Source organism: Lithobates pipiens, unplaced genomic scaffold (assembly GCF_037356315.1).
Source record: "Lithobates pipiens isolate NorthernLeopardFrog02 unplaced genomic scaffold, aLitPip1_a1.2 Scaffold_35, whole genome shotgun sequence".
NCBI classification, from domain to species: Eukaryota; Metazoa; Chordata; class Amphibia; order Anura; family Ranidae; genus Lithobates; species Lithobates pipiens.
This window is the reverse complement of record NW_027507811.1, coordinates 10,335,992-10,355,110: the sequence shown is the minus strand read 5'-3', so window position 1 is coordinate 10,355,110 and position 19,119 is coordinate 10,335,992. Positions and strand designations below refer to the sequence as shown.

At 46.6% G+C, this 19,119-nt stretch overlaps 1 protein-coding gene and 1 pseudogene across 1 annotated transcript in view; one reads left to right on the top strand and one right to left on the bottom strand.

Annotated features, from left to right (window-relative positions):
• The window catches only part of LOC143956078 (uncharacterized), a 94,509-nt gene extending 84,938 nt beyond the window's left edge, over window positions 1-9,571 (bottom strand). The window contains exon 1 of the mRNA XM_077466203.1: window positions 9,500-9,571. The gene's annotated coding sequence lies outside the window, so the exon portion shown is untranslated. The remainder of the gene's footprint in view (window positions 1-9,499) is intronic.
• LOC143956417 (U2 spliceosomal RNA) lies at window positions 7,253-7,454 on the top strand (annotated as a pseudogene).
• Window positions 9,572-19,119: the final 9,548 nt, after the last annotated feature.

Below are 19,119 nucleotides of genomic sequence, written 5' to 3'. Positions count from 1 at the left end.
AGGTATGTACTCTAAATTGTTCCTAATCTGTATTAACCTGTGATAGAAAGATTCCTAAACATCTTGAGCAGATGCAGAAAAAGTCTCACCAGATTTTATGCTATAGTTTTGCTGTAATTAGAAGTTTAGAACAGCATGTGTGAGAAACAAGTGAAAAGGGCATAAGAACATGAAAATACTGCATTAGTCAGAACAAATGTCTATGATAAACACTAAACCGTTCTAAATATGTATATTTAAACCTGATTTATTGAAAATGGCATAGATTTATAGAAGCACATGTTTTCTGTTATTTAATATAGAGAAAAACCTATTGTATGTAAAGCTTATGTATTGCATCATACAGACATGCAATGTGCACCATCTAGTGGTTAAAAAAGAGTACTACCATGAAAATATTTGTATTAAAGCAATGCATTGCCAGTATGATTATTGCACTTTTAAAGTGTACCAGAGAGATAAAGATAATTATCTATAACACTGAATAACAGGGATATATATGTTATTAAAATTTAGTAATGTTCATTGTTGTAACTACGTTTTAAAATACTTTAGTTAAAATCGGTATTATATATATTGTTAATGGTGAAAAACATGTGACTATAAAAATGTAAAAGATGTATTGTTATGTAAAAATTAAACTACTTCCAGCCATAAAGTCAGTGGTCATATCTCATGCTGTTTGTGTGATTCTTTGCAGTCCACGCCAAGCTGATCACCTTATCTCATCGCGTCTACAATCATCGGCTCTCTTAATTCACATTTTGAGGCCGGTAACACCAGCCTGCCTCAGTCTGCTGCCTACCACCTCGCCTGCTTACTAGAGCCTTCAGACGACTTCACCTATCTAGCATGCAGGGGCGTAACTATAGGGGGTGCAGCAGTTGCGACCGCAACTGGGCCCTGTGATGCAGGGGGCCCATGCAGCCCCTTCTACATATGGCCGGCAGCAGCATAGGCAGCTAGCACACACTATTACATACCCCCTCCATATCCCCCTGGGGACAGAGACCCCTTCTCACGTGGGGACAGGGACCCCCACCTCCCCTGGGGACAGGGACCCCTTCTCACCTGGGGGCAGTAACTTCATCTGCCCTGGAGAAAGGGACCTCATCTCTTCTGGGGACGGGGATCCAATCCTGCCTAGGGACAGTACCCCAATGGGGCACCTAAAATTTTTAAAAAATTTATAAAAACTACTGATACCAGTGGTGGAACTACAGGGCTCACACTCAGCCATAATGCCCAGATCAGTGGAGGGCTTCAGTGATGGTTGTCCTTCTGGAACTTTGGCCCATCTCCACACAGGATCTCTGGAGCTCAGTCAGAATGACCTTCAGGTTCTTGGTCACCCTTCTTACTAAGGCCCTTCTACACCGATTGCTCAGTTTGGACTGGAAACCAGCTCTTGGTTGCGCCAAACTTCTTCCATTTGAGAATTATGGAGGCCACTGTACTCTTGGGAACCTTCAGTGCAGCAGACATTTTTACTAGGTACGTGATAAAAGAGTAGTTGAGACATGGAATAGGCTTCCAGCAGAGGCAGAGAGTCAATCATAGACACGGAAGCCTCTCCTCAGTTCAAAACCCATGAAAGTCCACTTGGCGTTTCCAATAAAGCACTTGAAGGACTCTCAGCGACTTTCATTTTGCACCGAGGAGAAGCTTCTGTCCAGCCACTCAGCCATAAAGCCCAGATCAGTGGAGGGCTTCAGTGATGGTTGTCCTTCTGGAACTTTGGCCCATCTCCACACAGGATCTCTGGAGCTCAGTCAGAATGACCTTCAGGTTCTTGGTCACCCTTCTTACTAAGACCGTTCTCCACTGATTGCTCAGTTTGGGCTGGAAACCAGCTCTTGGTTGCACCAAACTTCTTCCATTTGAGAATTATGGAGGCCACTGTACTCTTGGGAACCTTCAGTGCAGTAGACATTTTTACTAGGTACGTGATAAAAGAGTAGTTGAGACATGGAATAGACTTCCAGCAGAGGCAGCGAGTCAATCATAGACATGAAAGCCTCTCCTCAGTTCAAAACCCATGAAAGTCCACTTGGCGTTTCCAATAAAGCACTTGAAGGACTCTCAGCGACTTTCATTTTGCACCGAGGAGAAGCTTCTGTCCAGCCACTCAGCCATAAAGCCCAGATCAGTGGAGGGCTTCAGTGATGGTTGTCCTTCTGGAACTTTGGCCCATCTCCACACAGGATCTCTGGAGCTCAGTCAGAATGACCTTCAGGTTCTTGGTCACCCTTCTTACTAAGACCGTTCTCCACTGATTGCTCAGTTTGGGCTGGAAACCAGCTCTTGGTTGCACCAAACTTCTTCCATTTGAGAATTATGGAGGCCACTGTACTCTTGGGAACCTTCAGTGCAGTAGACATTTTTACTAGGTACGTGATAAAAGAGTAGTTGAGACATGGAATAGGCTTCCAGCAGAGGCAGAGAGTCAATCATAGACACGGAAGCCTCTCCTCAGTTCAAAACCCATGAAAGTCCACTTGGCGTTTCCAATAAAGCACTTGAAGGACTCTCAGCGGCTTTCATTTTGCACCGAGGAAAAGCTTCTGTCCAGCCACTCAGCCATAAAGCCCAGATCAGTGGAGGGCTTCAGTGATGGTGGTCCTTCTGGAACTTTGGCCCATCTCCACACAGGATCTCTGGAGCTCAGTCAGAATGACCTTCAGGTTCTTGGTCACCTCTCTTACTAAGGCCCTTCTACACCGATTGCTCAGTTTGGGCTGGAAACCAGCTCTTGGTTGCGCCAAACTTCTTCCATTTGAGAATTATGGAGGCCACTGTACTCTTGGGAACCTTCAGTGCAGTAGACATTTTTACTAGGTACGTGATAAAAGAGTAGTTGAGACATGGAATAGACTTCCAGCAGAGGCAGCGAGTCAATCATAGACACGGAAGCCTCTCCTCAGTTCAAAACCCATGAAAGTCCACTTGGCGTTTCCAATAAAGCACTTGAAGGACTCTCAGCGGGCTTCATTTTGAACTGAGGAGAAGCTTCTGTTCAGCCACTCAGCCATAAAGCCCAGATCAATGGAGGGCTTCAGTGATGGTTGTCCTAGAACTTTGGCCCATCTCCACACAGGATCTCTGGAGCTCAGTCAGAATGACCTTCAGGTTCTTGGTCACCCTTCTTACTAAGACCGTTCTCCACCGATTGCTCAGTTTGGCCCAGCTCTTGGAAGAGTCCTGGTTGGGCCAAACTTCTTCCATTTGAGAATTATGGAGGCCACTGTACTCTTGGGAACCTTCAGTGTAGCAAAAAAAATTTTTGTAGCCTTCCCCAGATCTGTGCCTTGCAGTAATCCTGTCTTTGAGCTCTGCAAGCAGTTCCTCTGACTTCATGGCTTTAGCTCCGACACAGTACGCATTGTTAGCGTTCAGACCTTTTATAGAGAGGGGTGTGCGCCTTTCCAAATCTTGTCCAATCAATTTAATTTAGCACAGGTGGACTCCAGACAAGGTGTAGAAACATCTCAGCAAGGATCAAGAGAAATATGAGGCACCTGAGCTACATTTCAAGTGCTGTTGCAAAGGGTTTGAATACGTATGCCAATGTAGTATGTAGTACCAACTGTAGTATCAGGCTGCAGAATAACAACATTTAAAAAAGTGAAGGGGGTCTGAATACTTTATGAATGCACTGTACATACACTATATTACCAAAAGTATTGGGACACCTGCCTTCACACTCACATGAACTTTATTGGCATCCCAGTCTTAGTCCGTAGGCTTCAATATTGAGTTGGCCCACCCTTTGCAGCTAAAACAGCTTCAACTCTTCTGGGAAGGCGTCCACAAGGTTTATGAGTGTGTCTATGGGAATGTTTGACATTTCTTCCATTTGTGAGGTCAGGCACTGACTAGAAGTCCTGGCTCACAGTCTCCACTCTAATTCACCCCAAAGGTGTTCCATAGGGTTGAGGTCAGGACAGGCCAGTCAAGTTCCTCCACCCCAAACGCACTCATCCATGTCTTTATGGATCTTGCTTTGTGCACTGGTGTGCAGTCATGTTGGAACAGGAAGGGGCCGTCCCCAAACTGTTCCCACAAAGTTGTCCAAAATGTCTTGGTATGCCGACGCCTTAAGAGTTCCCTTCACATAACTAAGGCTCTAAGAACAACCTCATCAGAAGATGCTCCTGTCGAGGTGATGACTTCTGTGCAGTCTTTCCCCATAGCTGAAGTCCACCAGACCCTTTATTCGTTTTGTTGGGTTTCTCTGGACTTTCTCCATTTCCAGTACATCCTTCCTGAGGACTGGTGCCCAGAACTGGACAGTATACTCCAGGTGCGGCCGGACCAGAGTCTTGTAGAGGGGAGAATTATCGTTTTATCTCTGGAGTCGATCCCCTTTTTAATGTCAATATTCAGTTTGCTTTGTTAGCAGCAGCTTGGCATTGCTGAGCCCATCATCTACTAGGACCCCTAGGTCCTCCTCCATCCTAGATCCCCCCAGAGGTTCTCCCCCCAGTCTATAGATTGCATTCAGATTTTTGCCACCCAAATGCATTATTTTACATTTTTCTACATTGAACCTCATTTGCCATGTAGTTGCCCCTCCCCCCATTGATTTGTTCAGATCTTCCTGCAAGGTTTCCACATCCTGCAGAGAAGTTATTGCCCTGCTTAGCTTAGTATTGTCTGCAAATACAGAGATTGGACTGTTTACCCCATCCCCATCCTCCAGGTCGTTTATGAACAAATTAAATAGGATTGGTCCCAGCACAGAACCCTGGGGGACCCCACTGCCCACCCCCGACCATTCCGAGTACTCCCCATTTATCACCACCCTCTGAACTCGCCCTTGTAGCCAGTTTTCAATCCATGTACTCACCCTATGGTCCATGCTAACAGACCTTATTTTGTACAGTAAACGTTTATGGGGAACTGTGTCAAATGCTTTTGCAAAATCTAGATACAGCACGTCTACGGGCCTTCCTTTATCCAGATACACCACGTCTACGGGTCTTCCTTTATCTAGATACACCACGTCTACGGGCCTTCCTTTATCCAGATACACCACGTCTACGGGCCTTCCTTTATCTAGATACACTACGTCTACGGGCCTTCCTTTATCTAGATACACTACGTCTACAGGCCTTCCTTTATCTAGATACACCACGTCTACGGGCCTTCCTTTATCTAGATACACCACGTCTACGGGCCTTCCTTTATCCAGATACACCACGTCTACGGGCCTTCCTTTATCCAGATACACCACGTCTACGGGCCTTCCTTTATCTAGATACACCACATCTACGGGTCTTCCTTTATCTAGATACACCACGTCTACGGGCCTTTCTTTATCCAGATACACCACGTCTACGGGCCTTCCTTTATCTAGATACACCACATCTACGGGTCTTCCTTTATCTAGATACACCACGTCTACGGGCCTTCATTTATCCAGATACACCACGTCTACGGGCCTTCCTTTATCTAGATACACCACGTCTACAGGCCTTCCTTTATCTAGATACACCACATCTACGGGCCTTCCTTTATCTAGATACACCATGTCTATGGGTCTTCCTTTATCCAGATACACCATGTCTATGGGTCTTCCTTTATCCAGATACACCACATCTACGGGCCTTCCTTTATCCAGATACACCACATCTACGGACCTTCCTTTATCCAGATACACCACGTCTACGGGCCTTCCTTTATCCAGATACACCACGTCTACGGGCCTTCCTTTATCTAGATACACCACATCTATGGGCCTTCCTTTATCTAGATACACCACATCTACGGACCTTCCTTTATCCAGATACACCACGTCTACGGGCCTTCCTTTATCCAGATACACCACGTCTACGGGCCCTCCTTTATCTATATATACCACGTTTACGGGCCTTCCTTTATCTAGATACACCACGTCTACGGGCCTTCCTTTATCCAGATACACCACGTCTACGGGCCTTCCTTTATCTAGATACACCACATCTATGGGCCTTCCTTTATCTAGATACACCACATCTACGGACCTTCCTTTATCCAGATACACCACGTCTATGGGCTTTCCTTTATCTATATATACCACGTTTACGGGCCTTCCTTTATCTAGATACACCACGTCTATGGGCCTTCCTTTATCCAGATACACCACGTCTACGGGCCTTCCTTTATCCAGATACACCACGTCTACGGGCCTTCCTTTATCCAGATACACCACGTCTACGGGCCTTCCTTTATCCAGATACACCACGTCTACAGGGCTTCCTTTATCTAGATACACCACGTCTACAGGCCTTCCTTTATCTAGATACACCACATCTACGGGCCTTCCTTTATCTAGATACACCACGTCTATGGGCCTTCCTTTATCTACTTGGCAACTCACCTCCTCATAGAAGGTTAATAGATTGTGAATTAGGATTTTGTTGTCTAAAATTTAGCTTTGCTCCTCAGACTTTCCTTGGGGTGTATTTATTTTTGCAACATGGTCTTGAATGAATTTGTTAGGAAAAATACATTTTTTGTGTGTGCAAATGAACAAATCTTGGTTGCAATCAATGGCTCGCATTTGGGGGAGTATTTTGTAATATTGTGTCCCATAGAAAATGTTGATTCCGAAAGGAAAGTAAAGGTTTTCTGACAAATCTGTTGGGGTGTACTCATTTATGCTGAACACTGTATGTATATAAAATATATAAAATTTACAGTCACTCTTTTATGCTTCTGTGGTCACTATCCACATTTTTTAGAAGGATTCCTAAAGGAACTCTTGTGAATTTAACCCTTAGGCTCTGCCCACTGCCTTTTCCTCCACCCACAGGTGTCCCCTTCCTGGTATTATGGGTAAACCATATGAGTACAGCAACCCCCCACATTTGGTTAAGTATTTGCACCCACTGACAGAACAACAGTACTTCTGGTACCTGGACCAAATGTCAAACCAGAAGTACGTCACTTCCGCTGAGCCATCACTCCCTGAAACATTTCTCACCCATACACATGCTTGAGGCCGGTCCAACAATGGTGGTTGTCAGCCCCCTCATGCACATGCGCATGCACCCGAGAGAGCATCAAGGAGTGAACCGACCACCAGCAGCTGTTTCACCACGTCACTTCAAAGCGGAATCCGAAAGACGTCCCACAATCCCCTCTTAGACAGTTGTCTCCATAGGAAGATTTCCCCTCACCTTCTGTACTGGTGACAGCTCTAGTTTTTGGATTTTTCCATCGTTTCAGTCTCGGAGACAATGGCGACCAGGACAACAGGAGTGTGAATCTTGCTTCTCGGGCCTTTTGGCTAAGATCAAGTGTAGTATCTGTTCTTATCAGTTGCCAGAGGAGGCGCTGTGCTACTCCCATAGGGGAGGGCTGGCAAATCCAATGGCGTAATTGTGCCTGGAAGGGCGGTTTCAGCAGGCATTATGCTGAGCTGCCCGGTAGATACTGGGGGGCTGACCACCGGTTGTGTCTGACCCATCTGGAAGAGTGCTCCTGGTGAGTATGGGTGCTGCATTGGGTCTGGCCAAAGGGTCGGGTCCCTGGCTTTCTGGCACAGATTGGTGTAGTTCTAGCTCCGGTCAGTTTTTTTTGGGAGAGAACACCGTCTCCTCCTTAACGGGGGGGGGGGGGGGACGGTTAGTATCTCCTGAATGTAATTAGGTAGGAGTGATGGGAGTGACGTTGAGCCTTCTGGTCAAGGGCTCTCCCTAGGCTCTCTCAGAACTTCAGGCCTTCCTGACTGGGGAGGGGGCTGCACTGGCCTGGGCTGTTGGTCAGGGTTGGGATGAAAAGCCTGTGGTGAATGTGCCCCTGAAGTGGCAGTTCAGGGGTGCCGTACGATCACTGTGTGTGAGGGTCACGTTGATTTATGGCACCAAGGCAACTTCACCTTACACACGTTTTTCACACCTGCCTCTAGGGCCGAGCCTTTTGGCTTGGCCATTGTATTGCACAATGGTCTCTCTTTCACTTCTCCCACTTCCTTCTCCCCACTTTCCTATTTACTTTACCCCGTGTTTGTCAACTTTTTGTATTTTTTTTTTGTTTGATGTGTAACACGTTTGTCACTGTGTGATTAGTAGGGTGTGGGTCCTCTGGCCTACCATGAAGGTCTTGAGATGGTGGTGGACATAGGCCTTTTGGCTTGGTTCGCCCTCTCTCGTGGGATCTCCCTTCGGTACTTGGGTGGGTCTGTTTCGGCAGACCTTCCAGAGAAAGGGGGTCAGTCTGGTTTTGGCCAGATGGACCCAAGTGAAGTATCTCAGTCCCTGTCTGGAGCCTAACGCCCAAGGGGATCAGGTCCTTCCTATGGAGGACTAGTGTAACACCCGTTGCGTGTTTTGTGTCACTCTTTATGTGTGTGCACTTTTTTTTGGGCATCGGGTGAAATTTTTGGGTGTGTTTCGCACACCACGGGCTTTTAAAAAAAAACAGGAGTTTGAATCTCCCTAATGAGGACATGGCAAGCAATAAATAACCAATAAGTTATCCTAATTCTTCAACTCATTATCCAAAAGAAAAGTGGGGTAGACACTATGGAAAAAATCAGAGGAACAGTCATCTGATTTTCCATGAAGGTACGTATCATGATGTAACCAACAATGGTATTAACTTGTACAAAAGATTCTCAAACGGCAAAGCAAACGTTCTTTCTTGTGTACAATTTTCTACGTTTTTTGCCACCTTCTTCCGGGTCGTTCTTCATTTCTGATCATGCGTATTTTTCGCTATTCGATTATTTCCATACGATTACTGTACACATTGAGTGAAAATCGGATGTTGTGTTCACCTTACGATAAAAATATTCTAGCTTGCACCTTTTGTTATGTTTTTCGTCCGAAAACTCGAAAGCCCTATACCACGGGTCTCCAAACCTTCTAAGCAAAGGGCCAGTTTATTGTCCTTCAGGCTTTAGAGAGGCCAGATTGTGACCAGTGGGAGTAAAAAATTCCCCCGACATTGTGCTTCATCATAGGTTGTAATGGAAAGAATAGTGGCCCATTGCTGATCTCAATGAGGAGAATAGTGCACCATTGATGGTGTCAGTAGCGGGAATACTGTTCCATCATTGGTGTCAGTTGGTGGAATAGGCCCGATAAAGGCAAGCCACAGTTTGGAGACCACTGCACTATTAAGTCTAAAGGGCCTGATAAAGGCAAGCCACAATTTGGAGACCACCACACTATACTAACGATCAGATATTTGGCCAATTGTTCCTCCTATGGAATTTTTCTGCCGATTTTCTTATAGCGTGTACCCAGCTCCCGGAAGAAAAAAAAACGGGCTTCAGATACCCAATAAAAAGTTGTACAGTGCATCATTATACAGAATTGAGTTTTAAAGGAGTTTGTCGTAGAGCCGCCGTCTCCGAAATGAAGAACAAAGGATGTTCTGACCATGAAGGGGTTAATAAACACTTACTTGCGCTCAATTGCTCTCTCTCTATATATACGGGTATAATTATGTCTGTTGGTAGCAGAAGATGACACAACGGGGGTGTAAACATAAAATAATATCTTATTACCTCCTCGACTGCCAGTTCCAACGATGTCTCGTCTCCCCCTCGTACCTCTGCCTCTTTCGGGCAGAACTTCCTTTCTGGAGCTGACATCACTTCCTTTTTATATCTGGCATGACTTCCTCTCTGCTTTCCATAGAGTCCTTCTTTTTCAGAAATAAGTGAGATCCCCACCTTGTGGAGATCAGAGGAACTGCAGCCCAGAGAAACGTCTCGTAGTGTGAACACGGCCTTGTGATATGTGTGTATGATATGTACTGTATATATCCTTATAGATGGGGTCATCTCCACTCCCACCAAGGAGTGGGGATGACTCAACATGTATACGGCTTTAGACTTTGGTTAAACATGATTTCGACCCAAACTCAAGTCACCCACAGTCTGGAGAAATGGAGGACTAATGCATCCGTCTACTTCTATAGCAACTAATTACTAATAATGCACTTCCTAACTGTTGGTCTGTAGTTAGAAGGCTTTAGAAGTGACAGTAACATGCCAATACCCTTATAAAAGTTATGGTTCCAGCAACCCTTTGTCAGTATGTGTGAAGACGTTGGGTAGATACTAGACAGAGTCACATGAAGCACAATCCTATTTCACATGTTGCTTTGCTACTCCTTGGGAACTGTATTGGGTTGTTTGCTATCAGTATAAAATGACTTGGTCATTTTGGCCACCTATCAGCTACATCCACGTTGCCTGCATGGATTTGTGGGTACACAAGACCTATTTGTTTGGGTCTGGTTGTTATCTCCAGTGTTGTACCAACCCGAAGAGAGCTCATTCGTCTGGAGACCTCTTAGGAGGTGAAGCGTCTTTTAAAATTTTTCTATTTTCCGGTGCGGCGGGCGGCGTGATTGACGGTAGATTACATCGCGGGACACTATTTAATTTTTTTATTTATTTTAATAAAGTATTTGTTCAAAACTGTCTCCTCTTTTTCTTACTTTTTGACACTTTTTTTGGTGAATGGGTACCCGATACCCATTCACATGGTGGGGGGGGGGAGTCGGGATCTGTTAAAGGGTGCTTCAAGATTCCGATAAGCCCCTCATCCGCAGACCCCCACAACCACAGTCCACAGTTGTCAGGAAGAGGCCCCTATCCCCATAAACATGGAGACAAGGTGCTTTGGGGTGGGGGACGCAGAGCCCCCCGTGCCCCAAACTACAGATCCCACATGTTGAGGGCATGTGGCCTGGTATGGTTCAGGAGGTGGGGGCGCTCTCTCATCTCCCCCTTCTACTGACCAGCCAGGCTGCATGCTCGGTTAAGAGTCTGGTATGGATTTTGGGGGGGGGCCCACTTTTTTTTTTGGCATGGAGGGGGGGACCCTATGCCTTTTTTTAAAAAAAACATTTTTCTATTGCCGGGCAATAGCTGGCATTCTTAATCTTTACATTCATCTGTCAGTGGGGAAGCCCGCTGACAGATGATGACTCATGGTTGTTAAGGACACGGGCGGCCGGCTTCCCGGCCCGCTGCTCAACAACCAGCTTTTTCTTCACACAGATCCCAATAGGATCGCCTGACGATTTGGCCAATCGGAAAACAGGTTTCACGACCTGCCTCCTGATTGGCAGAGAGGAGCTTTAGTGTGAAAATGCAATAGCAAAAATTCCTTCGCTATCGTCACACAACTGGGTGGGCAGTGCTCTGCCACCCTTTTTTGAACCCTATTAACCAGTTCCCGACCAGCGCACGCCGATGTACGTGGGCAGAATGGCATGGGCAGGCATTTTGGTGTACAGGTACGTCCAATCTTTAATGCCGCCCTGCCGTCGCGAGCGCGCTGCCGGCAGCGCGCTCGTGTGCTGGTCGGGACCCCCGTATGTCCGGTCGCAGGTCCCATGGACTCGATCACCGCGGGCATACCCACGATCGTCTCATGGGGCGGCTGAACGGAGAGATGCCGTTGTAAACAGCATCTCCCCATTCTGCCTAGCAACAAGTGGTATTTATCAAGCAGCTTGATAAAGGAGCGCAGCCGTCCTGTCATACACGGTCTTGCCAGCTCAGGAAACGCGTTGCATGCCCTGTGACGTCATCTCCCATCGCCCGGAGTTCCTCGTGCGTTCCACGCCTCGGACTAACGCTCACGGCTCTACATCGACCGGCTCTGTACATCTAATACAGCCCCCAGGAGCGGACACACGCCAACAGGACTCCCCCAGTGCAAGGGATACAGATGACACATCGAGGGTCTCCCTCCGGTTTGGAATCTTTACATTGCCTGTTAATGTACTACTTAATGTGAGTGTTTTTAACCACCTGTGCATTAAATAAGGAATTTTACAGTCTACACTCAGAGGCGCCTCTCTCTCTTATCTTTACAGTACTAATTGGGAACCTGTTTCAGTTTCCACTGGATGGATGCCGTGTTTGGACTGTACTTTTACCCCCCTGAGAGTTTTTACCCCCCCAAGAGTGACTAACCCCTTCCCTGTCGGATTTTCGACCTAGTTAAGGAAGGGGTCCTCTCCTTACTTCCGCCCCTTTCACTCCCATCCCCCCATCCCTTTCCATTCCCCCTCTTGTGCTGATTGCACCTATAGCATTATTACTTGCAGCATTATCATTATGCCTTTTAAATATGTTTTTTAAATATTGTGTTTATTAAGTGTTTTTCACTTCTTGAAAAATAGTGATAGGCGGGTGGGTGTTTTTATGAGCGCCATAATACTTGTATATAAATACTGGGGGACACTAGGAGTCTTCTCCGCTAGGAAATACTGGGGGACACTAGGAGTCTTCTCCACTAGGAAATACTGGGGGACACTAGGAGTCTTCTCCGCTAGGAAATACTGGGGGGCACTAGGAATCTTCTCCGCTAGGAAATACTGGGGGACACTAGGAGTCTTCTCCGTTAGGAAATACTGGGGGACACTAGGAGTCTTCTCCGTTAGGAAATACTGGGGGACACTAGGAGTCTTCTCCATTAGGAAATACTGGGGGGCACTAGGAATCTTTTCTGCTAGGAAATACTGGGGGGCACTAGGAGTCTTCTCCACTAGGAAATACTGGGGGACACTAGGAGTGTTCTCCATTAGGAAATACTGGGGGGGGCACTAGGAGTCTTCTCTGCTAGGAAATACTAGGGGACTCTAGGAGTCTTCTCTGCTAGGAAATACTGGGGGACACTAGGAGTCTTCTCCATTAGGAAATACTGGGGGGCACTAGGAATCTTTTCTGCTAGGAAATACTGGGGGACACTAGGAGTCTTCTCCGTTAGGAAATACTGGGGGACACTAGGAGTCTTCTCTGCTAGGAAATACTGGGGGACACTAAGAGTCTTCTCTGCTGCCTCCACGGCCTCAGACCCACAGCCTACTTAACGCATTTTCGTTTGTTAATAAATAGGATTATGCACTAGTGGAAATGTTGTATATCTGAGTAGCGTGGTTTAGTCCTGAGTCGTCCTACTGCACATGGAGACGGCCCTCTGTGGCCGGTGAGATGCCTTGAATTCTCCGACATGTTTTGTATGTAACGCACTGTCTTATATTGCAACTCTTTACACGTCACGCCTGTAACATTAATCGTGACCAATGTCTATGTTTTTGTTTTTGTTTTTGTCTGTTTTGTTTTGCTTTTGGTTGCTTGTTCACTGTCTAAATTCCAATAAACAGATTTGCAAAAAAAAAAAAAAAAAAAGAGTCTTCTCTGCTAGGAAATACTGGGGGGCACTAGAAATCTTTTCTGCTAGGAAATACTAGGGGACTCTAGGAGTCTTCTCCACTAGGAAATACTGGGGGGGGCACAAGGAGTCTTCTCTGCTAGAAAATAAGAGGGACTCTAGGAGTCTTCTCTGCTGGGAAATACTGGGGGACACTAGGAGTCTTCTCTGCTAGGAAATACTGGGGGACACTAGGAATCTTTTCTGCTAGGAAATACTAGGGGACACTAGGAGTCTTCTCCACTAGGAAATACTGGGGGACACTAGGCCCTTGTACACACGGTCGGAGAATGCGTCAGAATGTGTGCTATCGGACCGCGTTGTCGGATAATCCGACTGTGTGTGGTATGCATCGGACTGATTCCATCGGAATATCCGTCGGACCCAATTTTCCCGACCAACTGGGCCAATCGGACATACTCCGATCATGTGTAGAGAATTTTGATCGGACCAAGTGCCACGCATGCTCAGATCAAATTCCTACATCAAAGCTATTGGCTACTAGCCTGAATGTAGTCCCATCGTAACGAAATTACATCATCACGTTCTGAATGATCGGATTTTTCGACAACTTTGTCCGACCGTGTGTATGCAACAGTTTCGGACAAGATCCGACTGACAAAATCCGACGGACAAAATCCGACGGATTTGGTTGTCGAAATCTCCGACCGTGTGTACAGGGGCTTGGAGTGTTCTCCGCTAGGAAATACTGGGGGACACTAGGAATCTTTTCTGCTAGGAAATACTAGGGGACTCTAGGCCCTTGTACACACAGTCGGAGATTCCGTCGGAATGTGTCCTATCGGACCGGTTTGTCGGATAATCCGACTGTGTGTGGTATGCATCGGACTGTTTCCGTCGGAATATCCGTCGGACCCAATTTTCCAACATGTTGGAAATATTTTCCGACAAACTGGTCCGATAGGACATACTCCGATCATGTGTAGAGAATCTTGATCGGACAAAGTGCCACGCATGCTCAGATCAAATTCCTACATCAAAGCTATTGGTTACTAGCCTGAATGTAGTCCCATCGTAACGAAATTACGTCATCACGTTCTGAAAGATCGGATTTTTCGACAACCTAGTCCGACCGTGTGAATGCAACAGTTTCGGACAAGATCCGACGGACAAAATCCAACGGATTTGGTTGTCGAAATCTCCGACCGTGTGTACAGGGGGGCACTAGGAGTCTTCTCTGCTAGGAAATACTGGGGGACACTAGGAGTGTTCTCCCCTAGGAAATACTGGGGGACACTAGGAGTCTTCTCCGCTAGGAAATACTGGGGGACACTAGGAGTCTTCTCCGCTAGGAAATACTGGGGGACTCTAGGAGTCATCTCCACTAGGAAATACTGGGGGACACTAGGAGTCTTCTCCGCTAGGAAATACTGGGGGGCACTAGGAGTCTTCTCCACTAGGAAATACTGGGGGACACTAGGAGTCTTCTCCACTAGAAAATACTGGGGGGCAATAGGAATCTTTTCCGCTAGGAAATACTGGGGGACACTAGGAGTCTTCTCCGTTAGGAAATACTGGGGGACACTAGGAGTCTTCTCCACTAGGAAATACCGGGGGACACTAGGAGTCTTCTCCACTAGGAAATACTGGGGGGCACAAGGAGTCTTCTCCACCAGGAAATACTGGGGGACACTAGGAGTCTTCTCCACTAGGAAATACTGGGGGGCACAAGGAGTCTTCTCCACTAGGAAATACTGGGGGACACTAGGAGTCTTCTCCACTAGGAAATACTGGGGGGCACTAGGAGTCTTCTCCGCTAGGAAATACTGGGGGACACTAGGAGTCTTCTCCGTTAGGAAATACTGGGGGATACTAGGAGTGTTCTCCGTTAGGAAATACTGGGGGGCACTAGGAGTTTTCTCTGCTAGGAAATACTGGGGGGCACTAGGAATCTTTTCTGCTAGGAAATACTAGGGGACTCTAGGAGTCATCTCCACTAGGAAATACTGGGGGACACTAGGAGTCTTCTCCGCTAGGAAATACTGGGGGACACTAGGAGTCTTCTCCGCTAGGAAATACTGGGGGACACTAGGAGTCTTCTCCGCTAGGAAATACTGGGGGACACTAGGAGTCTTCTCTGCTAGGAAATACTGGGGGGCACTAGGAGTCTTCTCCGCTAGGAAATACTGGGGGACACTAGGAGTCTTCTCCGTTAGGAAATACTGGGGGACACAAGGAGTCTTCTCTGCTAGAAAATAAGAGGGACTCTAGCAGTCTTCTCTGCTAGGAAATACTGGGGGGCACTAGGAATCTTCTCCGCTAGGAAATACTGGGGGACACTAGGAGTCTTCTCCGTTAGGAAATACTGGGGGACACTAGGAGTGTTCTCCGTTAGGAAATACTGGGGGACACTAGGAGTGTTCTCCGTTAGGAAATACTGGGGGGCACTAGGAGTTTTCTCTGCTAGGAAATACTGGGGGGCACTAGGAATCTTTTCTGCTAGGAAATACTAGGGGACTCTAGGAGTCATCTCCACTAGGAAATACTGGGGGACACTAGGAGTCTTCTTCGCTAGGAAATACTGGGGGACACTAGGAGTCTTCTCCGCTAGGAAATACTGGGGGACACTAGGAGTCTTCTCTGCTAGGAAATACTGGGGGACACTAGGAGTCTTCTCTGCTAGGAAATACTGGGGGGGCACTAGGAATCGTTTCTGCTAGGAAATACTAGGGGACTCTAGAAGTCTTCTCCACTAGGAAATACTGGGGGACACTAGAAGTCTTCTCTGCTAGGAAATACTGGGGGACACTAGGAGTCTTCTCCGTTAGGAAATACTGGGGGACACTAGGAGTCTTCTCTGCTAGGAAATACTGGGGGGCACTAGGAGTCTTCTCTGCTAGGAAATACTGGGGGACACTTGGAGTCTTCTCCGTTAGGAAATACTGGGGGACACTAGGAATCTTTTCTGCTAGGAAATACTAGGGGACACTAGGAGTCTTCTCCGCTAGGAAATACTGGGGGACACTAGGAGTCTTCTCCGCTAGGAAATACTGGGGGACACTAGGAATCTTCTCCGCTAGGAAATACTGGGGGACACTAGGAGTCTTCTCCGCTAGGAAATACTGGGGGGCACTAGGAGTCTTCTCTGCTAGGAAATACTGGGGGGCACTAGGAATCTTTTTTGCTAGGAAATACTGGGGGACACTAGGAATCTTCTCCGCTAGGAAATACTGGGGGACACTAGGAGTCTTCTCCGTTAGGAAATACTGGGGGGAGCACTAGGAGTCTTCTCCGCTAGGAAATACTGGGGGGCACTAGGAGTCTTCTCCGCTAGGAAATACTGGGGGACACAAGGAGTCTTCTCCGCTAGGAAATACTGGGGGACACTAGGAGTCTTCTCCGTTAGGAAATACTGGGGGACACAAGGAGTCTTCTCTGCTAGAAAATAAGGGGGACTCTAGGAGTCTTCTCCGCTAGGAAATACTGAGGTACACCAGGCATTTTTTCTACTAGGAAACACTGGGGGCACTAGGAATCTTCTCTACTAGGAAACAATGGGGGGCAGAATCCTACAAGTTAAAGCCATGGAACTCTTGCTTGTACATGTAGTATGCCTGCTGATCCTAAGGGGTCAGCATTGATCCTCTCATTCATCTGGGTCTCCTGAAACAGGAAATAGGCGTCTCTAAGTAAGACTATTATGTTTAATAGACAAAGCATATTAAAAAAAACTCACATTGCAGTATCTTTAAACAGGCACAGTAGAGTCCAGTGAAAACGCACGCAGTGAGCACTCCTTTGTCAAGCTTGACAAAGGAGCGCACACTGCAAACATCTTCCCAGTGCTCACACGCTCTGAAACGCGTTGCGATAACGTCCGTGACGCCATCCCGCCATAAGCTGCATTCCAGCCCTCTCCTGTGATCCACCAGCTGCGTTCCAGACCTCCTTCTGGATCCCGTCTGAGCGCTGAGAGACTCCTGCTGGCCAGGATGCCGGCCCCACACAGATCAACAGGACAAGATCACCGCTGACAGCGGAGACGGAGATCGTGCGTTTTCACTGGACTCTACTGTGCCTGTTTAAAGATACTGCAATGTGAGTTTTTTTAACCACTTCAGCCCCGGACCATTTTGCTGGTCAAAGACCAGACCACTTTTTGCGATTTGGCACTGCGTCGTTTTAACTGACAATTGCGCGGTCGTGCGACGTGGCTCCCAAACAAAATTTACGTTCTTTTTTTCCCATAAATGGAGCTTTTTTTTGGTGGTATTTGATCACCCCTGCGTTTTTTATTTTTTGCGCTGTAAACAAAAATAGAGCGACAATTTTGAAAAAAAAAACATTATTTTTTACTTTTTGTTATAATAAATATCCCCCAAAAATATATAAAAAATTTTTTTTTTTCCCTCAGTTTAGGCCGATACGTATTCTTCTACATATTTTTGGTAAAAAAAAAATCGCAATAAGTGATTATTGATTGGTTTGCGCAAAAGTTATAGCGTTTAAGAAATAGGGGATAGTTTTATGGCATTTTTAGTAATGGCGGCGATCAGCGTTTTTTATTGTGATTGCGACATTATGGCGGACACATCGGACATTTTTGACACATTTTTGGGACCATTGTCATTTATACAGCAATCACTGCTATATAAATGCAGTGATTGCTGTGTAAATGACACTGGCAGTGAGGGGGTTAACCAGTGGGTGGCAGTGTAGGGGTTAAGTGTTCCTAGGGGCATGTTACTAACTGTTGGGGGGCTGGGCTTTCATTTAGTGAACACTGATCTCTGCTCCAATCACATGGAGCAGAGATCAGCGTCACTAGTTGCTAGGCAGAACGGGGGGAGATGCTGTTTACAACGGCATCTCTCCGTTCAGCCACCCCGTGAGACGATCGCGGGTATGCCCGCAGCGATCGAGTCCGCGGGACCCGCGACTGGACTCACGGGCGGCAAATTTAAAGGAACGTACAGGTACGCCCATTTGCCTGCCCATGCCATTCTGCCGACGTACATCGGTGTACGCTGGTTGGGAACCAGTTAATATGCTTTGTCTATTAGAGGTGCCTATTTCCTGTTTTTTCTGCACATGTTTGGAGTGTGCTTCATCTCCCCCTGCAAGGCTGCCCTGATACTACAGACTGTCTTCTCACACAGAGCTAGAGAGCTCAGAGGACCCTTGTATGGACTCATGTTGCATTCTATATACTATAGACTGCGCCACTATCCACTGTATCTGGGTCTTCTGCTAGATGTTTTTTTGGCACATAGATTCTTACCAATGAGTGGATAGTTTTCATCCCGAAATTCCCTACTGGAATTTTTAAGTATTCATTTCTATTCATATCTATTGACGATTTTTTTTACATTTTTCCAGGACACGCCATGCAGGGCCATCTTTAAGGCAGGGCAAAAGGGGCAGCTGCCCTGGGCCCTGTCATTGTTGTGGGGCCCAAAGCATCTGCCTCATACTTGCCAACTATCCTAGTTTAAATTCCCTTGAAGTTTTAGTCCTGTGCTGTGTCGCGATATCTCAGTGTGAAGTGCTGTTACTAATGCTGCCCAGCTCTGCCCTATTGTTGTGTACAGATGACTCACCTGCAGACCCTGTGTTTACATGTAAATAACCGGCATTCATATGTAAATAGCAGCGGCATTGCTAAGTAAATAGCTGCGGCCGGCAGCATTGATATGTAAATAAAGGCAGCATTGATATGTAAATAAAGGCAGCATTGATATGTAAATAAAGGCAGCATTGATATGTAAATACAGGCAGCATTCATATGTATATCATGCTCTCCTGCAGTGAGGAGATGATGTGCTGTAATCTCTAACAACCAATCAGTGAGTAGTATTACTGTACAGTAATCTCTAGCAACCAATTAACAAGCAGAAATCATTTGCTGTAACCTCTAGCAACTAATCAGTGAGCGGTAATGTGTGCTGTAACCTCTAGCAACCAGTCAGTAAGCAGTAATGATATGCTG